We start from the raw sequence: 11768 nt of genomic DNA, 5'->3' as shown, positions 1-11768 counted from the left end.
CTTATTTTATGGGTTGAAATTGTATTAACGAAAATGATAGTTTGAGACACTATCAAACAATGCGAAATTCCACTTCTCTTCATGACCCAACTCTAAAGTTTTTTTCAAGGACTATCTTGAATAGCTTGATGCCAAAATTGTTGGCTTCCGCGTATGCCAAGGGTGAATCAACATGAAATTCAAACCACCTGGAAATTGATTGCAGTGATCGTGCTTGTGGAATTGTCAAGGGTGAAATAGTAATGGACTGATAGCAATATTATTTTTTAATATTCATGTGAAAAGACTACATTATATTGGTTGAATTGCTTGCTTCAGTAGGGAACATAAAGAGGCCGAATTTGCAGGCGTATAAGGTATTGTATTACTACATGCATTTCTAGAACTAATATTTCAAGGGGTCGTGTTATCCTCTTGTAGCTGATTGAACAATTCAAGGAGTTGTCTATTGTTGGAGCATGAACCAAAGTTCAATTTTTGAAGCACCTTTCATTGTTCAAGGATATCTCAGAAGGCACTAGGAGCTTAGTCAAAGAAGGGACCTATATTCCTCAGAAGCAAGTACCAAATTGTAACTCAGGCTCCATTATTTTATATGCTCTGTTGTGTTTATATTTTGGGCGATTATTTCTCATATTATTGTTGTCCAATACTGATCCAAGCGGCTCTATAAACACTGAGTGATCAAAGAGGGCTTTGAAAAGGCTTAAAAATCTAAGTTCTTGGATTATAGTGAAACTAGGTTTAGATCGAAGATCTTGTCACAAGGTTTCCAATGCCACAAATGACGCTTCAATTCAACATTGTATGTGAAAGTCATGGTCAGTCAAAGTTTTGGTTAAACTAGGCCCGCTGGCTAAAGTTAGTAGAGCGCCAACTAAATTTGGAGCATGGCTAAATCTTGAGGAGTCAATGAATTTGTCGGAAATTAATAAGGCAACAATTTTGCACTCTCTAGCAATGGTTTTCGGCGTCTGAAACTAGTGAAATTGTCACCTACTTAATTTTGTTGGTGACCTCTAAAATTATGGCCAACGGTTTTGAACAATATTTTCTAATATATATATGTGTGCGTATGTGTGTGTGTGTGTGTGTTGTGTTGGGTTCGCGAGCCGCCAACCCCAACCCAAATACAAATTATATATGTAATAAAACATGGCGGGCGTGCCACCCAATGGCAGACCCGCCCAACCAACCACACATTATGCATAATATACAATGGGTCGGGAGGGTTTGAACCCATGCCGGCCAGTGGTCGACCCACCCAATGTGTCGACTCAATTAAAATAAACAAACAAAATTAAAACACGCCCAGAAATTCCACCAATGGTTACAACATGGGAGGCCCGCGGGCTTGACCCCGAGGCCTCCACCTAATCCTTTTGACCACCCCCCTGGCACCAACCCATCCGGCCTTGGTAAATCTGCTGAAATTTTCATATAAAAACAAGTTCCATTTCATTCGACCAATGAAGTACTGAACCTAGAACGAAGAGAGCCCAGTGGAATCCTAAGCGAGCACAGTTAACGAGGCAATACCCTGACATAGGGGAATCATGAGGAATCTAAAAGATTCCCTTGGAGCTGATTTTTCACATTGACATAATCATGCTAACTTTATACTCAAACGAACCAGAATTTCGCTATGAGTCTTATGGTGTGATCGGTTTTCTGATTTGAGTGGCAGAATGTTAGTTAACTTGCAAAGAGGAATCTTTGTGGAATCACGAAGAATCTAAAAGATTCTCTAAGAGCCAAATTTTGACAGTTTCAGAACCAGACTGACTTTATACTCATTTTACTTAGTTTTTCGCAAAGAGTGTGGTGGTGAAGTCAGATTCATCATCTGAGCAATGTAGTTTTTCCCCATCTCCAGAAAGGAATCTTGGGGGAATCGTTGTGATTCTTGAGTACCCAAAATTGACACTGTCAAAAAGGGGTCAAGTTTATAGTCATTTAACATGATTTCGCACCACGAATTCAATGGTGTAGTCCATTTCTTTAGGATAGTTGTCCATTTTTAGGCCATTCCCGAAAGTGGAGGTATATGATGGAATGATGCTATGTCTTTCTTTTGATTTGCTGAGATGATGATTTTTATGTTGAGATCCTTGTTTACCATTATGTTGGAGGATACTTGTATGCCACTTCATGTGAGAATTTGATATCTTGTCATGCTAAAAGAGGGCCCATATGAGTGAGAGTTCCTATAGGAGAATGTCTCGTGGAGAGACATGCCACTCTAGTTGAGGGAGTTTATCCTTGTAATGACAAAGAATACACCATGTACTCATCATCATCTTGCAACATTTAATGAAGTGGCCTCCCCACTCTTGACACCGGGCCCGAAGACATAACCCACACTAGGTGAACTCCGTTATCAATTTGTGTGTGTTCTTTGATTTGATGGTTGTCATTATGTTTCCTCTTCTTAAAAGTATGCACATGTGGTTTTTCATACTCTTTCACATGCAATTCTGCTAACATCATAGAAGTAAAAGATCTTGGTTAATTATGGTAGCAGAGAGAATCTGGATCAAGTTTGGTATCAGAGTGGTCTTCTTGCTTATGTGACTTGCTAGTGTGAGTGATAACTAGAGATTGAACATGCAACAAGAAGGAAAATGGAGGATCACAAAGATCTCTACGATGACCTCCTCAGGATGGCATGCATGGTAGATATAATGTATGCAGATTATGAGGAGAAAATGGAAAAAGAGAGAGAAGAGGATGATGTTCCATCTCCATCTTCGGGTCAATATTCTTCTTCTCATCATTCGAATGAAGTGATCAATGAGAGCCTTCAAGAAGATAATGTTGAATTGAAGAGACTTCTACAAGAAGCAAAAGAGGAGAAGGAAAGATTGCAGCTTCGATTACAAGCCATGGAAGAAGCCTTGGAAAAGTTGAAGCGCAGCAAAGGCTTAATGAAGCCATCATCACTAGCTTCAAAATCAACAACTTAGGTAAACAGTGTTGATAGTTCTTCAGTTTCATTTCACATGACGCTATTTCTATTAGAAATTTTGAGGTACCCATTTCAGGAACCGACATGAGACTCCTTACCAATATGGGATATAAAGGAGGAGGACTTGGTGTTAATGGCCAAGAAATGACCCAACCATTGGAGGTTGTACAAAGACCTCAATTTGCAGGATTAGGATACATTGAATGAGAGTGCTTGAAGGTAGAAAAAATTTCCAAGGCATTGTCAAAACCATAAAGGAAAGAGGATGATGGGAACACATCACAATCCTCCCATGACAGTGCACATTGCAGAGGAAGAGCTAAGGCAAGCTCTCATCACCAGGATTGCACCAGAGACAACTAAGAGAGGTATAAAAAGTCTCATTATGTTAATGTTCATTTTGATTACAAGCACATTGTTAAGGATGAACAAAATTTGTGGCATAAAAAACCATGTAGTTTTTGTGGCTTGTATAACCATGTGGTTGTCGAGTGCTGGAAGAGAATGGCAACAAGAAAGAGGACAAGACATTAAAGGCCTTCTCCACATCAAGGAAATAAGAAGGTTAAGTAGGTATGGAGGAAGAATAATTTTTAATCCATTGCAATAGAGATAGACATCAAAGAGCCACATGTTGGAGGCTTCGTCCAGAGCATCGTCTCAAGGACATAGTGCCCATGTAGGAACTAGTTGGTAAAGTTGTTCAACAAGCAAAACAACTACAGAAAGATGACCCATTCAATTTGTTGAATGAGAGATGGTTTTTTTAGAGAAAGTAGTTTGTAGTGGCCGCATTTTGTAAATCATGTGTTGCGATATGATTGTAAAAGTGATGATGTGTCTTCCACCGCTTATTAAAGCAACGATAATGTTTTTGGCCTTTTTATTGATAGTTGGGGTATTGGTTTCTATTATGATGTACATTTGACCAAAGAGTATGTGTTATAAACTCTTGGAAAGTATGGAGATTCTTGGGTCATGATTGGTCATGATTGGTCATGTAATTGAACTTGTATTTTGCAAAGATTTACCATAGGTTTGCGAAGGATGCATGTGTTAGCTTATCACTTATGGCTCCAAAGAACAAAGGTGAAGGAGAAGAAAGTGTGGCATGTTAGGGAACTTGTTGTGTAGACAAAGGAGCACAGTAGATTGCAAATTATGTTCATGTTTTTGGAGGACCAAAAGCTCCTCAGTGGGGAGGAATGATCCAGGCGGCTCTAGAAACACTCAGTGATCAAAGAGGGCTTTGAAAAGGCTTAAAAATAAAAAAAAATTGGATTGCAGTGAAACTAGGCTCAAATCGAAGATCTTATTGCCAAATTTCCAACGGCAAAAACGACACCTCAATCCGACATCGTATGTGAAAGTTATGAGCAGTCAAAGTTTTGGTCAAACTAGGCCCCCTAGCTAAAGTTAGCAGAGCACCAACTAAATTTGGAGCATGGCTAAATCTGGCGGAGCCACTAAATTTGGTGGAAATTAATGAGGCAACAATTTGGCACTTTGTGGCAATGGTTTCTAGTGACCACAACTGGCGAAATTGTCACCTACTTAATTTTGTCAGTGACCCCTAAAAATTTGGCCAATGGTTTTGAACAATATTTTATAATTTAATAAAAAAATAAAAAAATATATATGTGTTGGGTTAGCGAGCCACCACCCCATCAACCCCCAACCCACATACAAATTATATATGTAATAAAAAATGGTGGGCAGGCCACCCAATGGCAGACCCACCCAACCAAAAACACATTATGCATATAATACAATAGGTCAGCGAGGTTTGAACTCGCATCGGCTGGTGGTCGGCTCGCCCAATTAAAATAAACAAACCAAATTAAAATGCACCCATAAATTCCACTAATGGTTACAAATGGGGAGGCTTGTAGGCTTGACCCTGGTACCTCCGCCCAATCCTTTTGACCACCCACCATGGCACCAACCTATCGGGCGTTGGCAAATCTGCCGAAATTTTCATATAAAAACAAGTTCCATTCCTTTTGACCAATGGAGGACCGAACCCATAACGGAGAGCGCTAAGTGAAACCCCGAGCGGGCATAGTTAACGAGGTAGAACCCTGACGTAGGGGAATCATGAGGAATCTAAAAGATTCCTTTGGAGCTGATTTTTCATAGTGACGGAATCATGCCAACTTTATACTCAAACGAACCAAAATTTTTCCACGAGAGGAATCTTTGTGGAATCATGAGAAATCTAAAAGATTCCGTAAGGGCCAAATTTTGGCAGTTTCAAAACCAAGATGAATTATACTCATTTTACTGAGTTTTTCACAAGGAGTGCAGTGGTGAAGTTGAATTCATCCTCCGAGAAGCAGATTTTTCACCCATCTCCAAAAAGGAATCTTGGGATTTTTGAGATTCCTAAGTGCTCATAATTGATGGTGTCAGAAAGGGGTCGAGTTTACAGTCATTTAACACGATTTCGCGCCACGAATTCAATGGCGTTGTCCATTTTTTCAGTAGTGTTGTGCATTTTTAGGCCATTCCTGGAAGTGGAGGTATATGATGCAGTGATGCCATGTCTTTATTTTGATTTGTTGAGATGATGATTTTGATGTTGATATCCTTGTTTACCATTCTGTTGGATATTACTTGTATGCCAATTCATGTGAGAATTTGATATCCCTTCATGTTAAAGGAAGGCCCATATGAGTGAAAGTTCCTATAGGAGAATGTATTGTGGAGAGACAGGCCCCTCTAGTTGAGGGAGTTTATCCTTGTAATGGCAAAGTATGAACCATGTACTCATCATCATCTTGGAAAATTTAATGAAGTGGCCTCCCCACCCTTGACACTGAGCCTAGAGACGTAACCGACACTAGGTGAACTCCGTTATCAACTTGTGTGTGTTCTTTGATTTGATAGTTGTCATTATGTTTCCTCTTCTCAAAAGTATTCACATGTGGTTTTTCATACTCTTTCACATACAATTATGTTAACATCATAGAAGTAAAAGATCTTGGTTAATTTCGATAGCAGAGATAATCCAGATCAAATACATACAATGTGCCCTAGCTTGGTAACAATATTAAGGTTCTTGTTCAAATCTGAGCATTATATCTTGAGGTAAAAAGGCTAGCAGTGCATTAAAATATTCCTCATGAACCGACCTTGTAATTTTTATTATATGTCTGAATGCTAGCATGTCTAGTACCTTATATCACAAAGGTATTAATAATTGTTTAGAGCCGCCATGCATTTTATACTACTATAATGTGTCAGAGTTGTTATGTGTCTATATGTTGGTAGACATGTGTATGGCCCGAGTCTTAGAAGAAGTTGTATATGGATGAACGAGAGGGTTTATTTATTGAGTCAAGTATGTCACCAATGCTCATGATTTGTGTATGAGTCGAAGATTTTAAGCTTGTATGTAATTTCCATAAGAAAAGTATTGTCACCATCATTGGACTAAAATATGGATGAAACCTTCATAGAATCCCTTAATAAACTAGCAACAACAACCAACAAAACCTTCTCCAAAGAAATACTCACTTTGCTACAGCAAGAGCAGCCATTGGAAGAACATGAGTTGGGATACAAAATCTATGCACTTGTGACAGATTTGAATTTCATGGGACTTAAAGTAAAAGCCCTTCTAAAACTAGAAGAAATTGCTTCACTCCTTTCCAAGGTGCATCAGCCATATGGTAAAAATTAATTTGGGCTCTCAAACCAGCCATGCTTGCTCTAGTACAACACATGTATTTGAAGTACCCTTGTGAAGGGGTCACACTTCTAGTTGCATCCTGTCTCAACAATATCATGATGTTGACCGCACCTATACCTCCTTACAATGATGACATAATGAGGAGAGTCTTCAGACTGATAGTAGAGACCTTTCAGGATTTGGATAACAATGAGGGTCCTACATTTGGGAAGAAGCTTCAGGTTTTCGAAATTATGGCCATGACTTGGACTTATTAAATCATGTTTGATCTTGAATGTGATGATGTGATCCTGTAGATGTTCCAATGCTTCTTTACCCTTAGGAAGCATCATCTTGACACAGTCATAGCACGTATGTAGTCCATTTTGTTCTCATGTATGGGAGGCCATGATGTTATTTGTAGGAGGTTGTGGACTAGATTATTGACCATTTGGAGGAGATAACAATTGGTCTCACTTGCTGCTTATGAACTAGCTGAAAGGTTGGTTGAGCATAACATTGGGTTGTTCAAGAGATAGTTGACTAGGGAGGAGTTGCTCAGGTTTGGTGGATCATGCAACAAGAATGCGCTAAGGAGGAAGGGTCTTTGCTTCATCTGCAAGGGACCATGGGGACCTAACCACTCATGCATGGGTAACGCTGAGGAGATGACAGGGAGATCAAGAGGAGATTCCGTTTGATTTTCAGGATGAGGATTATTCTTCTATAATTGAGTCCTTTGACGCCTTTAAGGAGCATGAGTAGTCAGGGGGAGTTATTGACAACATCTAAGTGATGCAACCATGTTTGGTAGAGGATATTGATGAGCAACAACTTGTACTCATTCAACATGAGAAACACATAGTGGAGCATAGTGCGCATGATGGGCCATCTTTGGAGAGTCAACTAGTGGCTCATGTTGAGCCCATGATGGAGGAGGATGAGCATACATCCTTAGGGTCGACCATTGATGGGGAGCAGGAAAATGTACAGGCAACCACCAGGGAGGTATTATTTGCAGATATTGGTCATCAGGAGGCATTGGGACCTGACACGACAGTTTTGCAGGTGACGAGTGGACTGATGGAGCATGGACTTTTCGTTCAAATGAGGGAGGCTCTTTTGGAGATAGTGATGCATCCATATTTTGGTCTACCCATTGATGAGGTGTAGGTAAATGCAGTGGCAACTAGCAAAGTTGCAGTATTTCCAAGCAACAACCCTCTCCAGGAGTACATAAACAGGGCATGCAGCGTAATTTTTCCACTTGTACCCATTTCAGGGAGAGAGGCAGGGTTTTCTCGATGGATATTGTTGATTAACCAGATAGAGTTGCATGAGTAGAGCATGGTGTAGCATAGGAGACTTATCCTAGATACAAGTGCCTATGCATCTAATCCCTCCCATAGGATGGATTGGTGAGAGATCATGATTGGTACCCTAATGATGGAGTATCATTTGTATTCAGAAGCATTGTACTGTAGGAGCCCTTAGATGTGAGGGATACTACATGCTCCAATTAGTTGCAGGATGTAGGTTGGCCACTCATTAGCATGGCAAGATTGACCTTGGTCTATGCCAAATGTTGGATTGGAGAGAGGTGATGAGTTGGTACGCGGTGTATGGAGCAACACTCATGGTTGGAGTTATAACACAACAGGAGCCATGGAACATTAATACTTGTTCTTGGTGGCATTGGGATCCAGGAGGATTGGTTGATGACAGGTTCAATCAGAGATTGGTTTGGGATCTGGGCATTGAGGGGTCCATTCATGGTGGGTTGACACAGAGGCATACCATCACCCAGTGGTTTGTATGGGATCTGGGCATTGGGTCTCAGTTACATTGGGCCACTAGACTGGTCCAAATGTTTGGATTACTTGAGGGCAAGAAATATTGGGCTGGGAGGATTTGTGATGTTCCTTTTTCTGGTGTTCCTTATGACATGGCTAGGATGGACTTTTAGGGTTGGAGGCAGGCAGGTCACAGGTGCAGGTTTATGTCATCAACGAACCTAAGGGCTTTTGGAGATGTTTCATGGGGTTTTGGCGAGTTTCTATGGGATTCGATGGCATTCGCTTGGCATGTTCCATCATCTTCGCAACTTGCTTTTCGTTTTATTGCATTCCGACAACTTTCGAAAAACGGGTTTATTATTGGGCTGGACTCAATTAATTATGCTTAAGGTGGCGTTCTGAGAGAAATATTTGATGGAACACCTTAGTGTAATAGATCATTGGAATCAGAATGAGAAGTTCTATAGGATGGGATGGTTAGAAGTGATTTTCAATGACGTAAGGAGGCATGGTGGCCAAATTACCCTTTTCCCACATTAAAAATAATATTTTAATTGAAATAAAAGGAGGGAAATGTGCTCCATGATTAAAATAATAATAAAATAGGAGGTTCTAGAGAGGTCCATCAAATTTATGAAAAGAGGAGGAGGAGGCTATTGGAGGACATCTTAAATTTTTTATTTCTTCTTGTATGAGAGGTTGAGAACCTGGTTCTCTACTCCATTGATAGCGCTAGGGGGGAAACCCTCGGGTGATTCAGTGAGATTGGGCAAGTACTCATCTCCCCTTAGTGAATTCAGCCAGAATTCACAGGAGAGATCAACAATGTGATTTAATTTCAAATTTGGAGGGCCAACACAACATTGGAGCAAATTCTTGAGGCCAATTCTCAATCACAGTTATTTTATTGTATTTGTAGACAACTAATCCTTGTGATTGGGTAAATATCTGTAAATAAATAAATGAGAAATATGAACAGTCATCGGGAGATGAACTGAACAGTCTCTCCCTCATGTATATAATAGACCTACCTGATTGAATGAATAGACGAATCAGTTTTCTGCCTAATGGAGTTACTCCTGGCCTGACATGGTATTAGAGCCAGCTCCTTTTTTTAGCTCTTATGCTCCTGTAACTCCTCTGTCTGCCATATCCCCTCTGTCCTGACATGGTACAGTCCTGAGTTACCTACGCTCTCTGTTCTGTCCATATTCCTTTCCAGCGCTGCCTCTGCCATATTACCTGCGCTGAATTTTGACACAGGTCCGTTAAAATACCACTGCTGCATGGTATTACGACTCTGTCATGGTATAACGCCCACTGCTGCCATACCGCCATGGTATTACGACTCTGCCACCCATCTCCGCATTAGAAGCTGCAGGATGTCTGTGTTTATCGTTTAAGTCGTCCTCTTGACAGAAATCACCCTCCGGAGCATACGAAATTGCAACAGCTAGATCATACCAAAACCCATACCAAAACCCCTTGTCCGCTGTGCGGTGTTCCAAAGCGGTACGCCCTGTCTGCCTGCGGTTCGAATCCTTGGACGGGTTCTTTTCAAAAATAGTTAAACACTGGTCATATTCCTTTCAAAAATGCTGGTCATATTCCTTTCAAAACGCTGGTCTGAACGCTGGTCATATTCCTTTTAATGGATCTGATATGCGTGACTGACATGGTATGAACGCTGGTCATTTGGCGCTGGTATGTGCTTCTGCATTTATCGAATTTGAATCGACAGATTTCGTTGCAAAAGCTATTCAGGGATCGCCTCTGTTGATATCCAACCAGCCAGCCTTCGCAAAAGCTATTCAGGGATCGCCTCTATTGATATCCAGCCAACATGTTTTCGTACTAGTGTGAGGTTCGGTTTTCATGTAATTGATTCACCGCTCTGTAAGACGATCCTCGGTTGCTTTGTATTATTATTGGTTTGAAAAATGGCCATACTTCCGTAATTTTCACCACAGTCTTATGATTATATCAGCACAGAGGGTTAAAAGAGTAATAATTTAATTTTTGTGTGGTAAATGTTAAGACTGTGAAGGTGTTTGATTAGCTTTGGTATCACTAAGAAAAAAGAAAAAAGGGGCGTTGAGCAGAAACAATTTTGCTCAAGATTTTCCTTATTTTATTAGTCATTCTGGATTTAAGGAATACAATATATTGATAATGATACAATAAGCAGTTCCTTCTTGTCAAGGGCATGGATGCTTGATATATTGTATGAAATAAGGTTGAAATTACAAATGGTGATATTCTATATGGATAAAATATAGTTTTGCTCTTTGCTAGCAGAAGAATTTTTCTATCAGCAGAAGTATTTTTTTTTACAGAATGCATTCAATCATATCCATGGTAGGAATAGTTCTCACTGGCAAGGAGAACTATCCTGAATGGTCCCGAATGATAAAACACACCCTCATCTTCAATGAGTTGTGGAAAGGAGTGTGTGTTGGAGAAGGAGACAATGAACCAGTACAGCCTACCTCAGATAAAGAGCTTGTCATCTGGGAAAACAAGAACAACAAAGCTTATGCATTAATCGCAGCATCTGTAAATGAAGAGGTGAGTCGCCATATTTCGTCATATTCAACTGCCTTTGAAGCTTTACAAAAGCTGAAAGAACTCTATGACTCACATTCTGCACTTGAAGTTGTTCAACTTATGATTAAACTCTTCACTCTTGAACTGCAAAATAATGATCCTCTTGCTCTTGCATCTGAAGTAAAGTCTATAATGCATGATATCAATTCCACTAAGGTTGAGCTAGATATTCCTCTTATTTCTTTTCTCAAGGCACTTTATCCTACTTATTCCAATTATCTTGAGTCATTGCAAGCAAATGGAAATCTCAAAGATATAACCTTTGACTCTCTTGTGAAAAAGTTTGCTGAAAGAGAGAAAGCTTTTGGAAAGAAGACAGCCCCTGAATCTTCTGAAGAGACTGTGTGCCTTGCTCATAAAGAAAAGCATCCTGCTCAAGATTCTACAAGAGGAAGAGGTGGACGAAGAGGAAGAGGAAGATATTTCAGAGGCAGGGGGGCAGACATTATCAAGGAGAAAAGGCAGATCTGCACTGCATTCGCCGCAAAAGAAATGGATCACATGATGCCTCTACATGCAAGCTACCATGGGACAAAATTGAGCAGAAAATAAATCAACAGAAAGGTAAAACTAATGATACAGATAAAGGTAAAGCACCTGAATCCACTCACTATGTTGAGACACAATGTAACATTGGAGTAAATGAAGATTTGTTTAATGCTTCACTTTCTTCCTGGAAAAATGATTGGTTGCTTGATTCAGGAGCAACCTGCCACATGACTCA

The sequence above is a fragment of the Pinus tabuliformis genome, chromosome J (assembly GCF_031772625.1).
Source record: "Pinus tabuliformis cultivar Carrire ecotype Pingquan chromosome J, CPIR1, whole genome shotgun sequence".
Taxonomy (NCBI): domain Eukaryota; kingdom Viridiplantae; phylum Streptophyta; class Pinopsida; order Pinales; family Pinaceae; genus Pinus; species Pinus tabuliformis.
The sequence above is the reverse complement of the archived record's forward strand: the minus strand, read 5'-3'. Positions refer to the sequence as shown.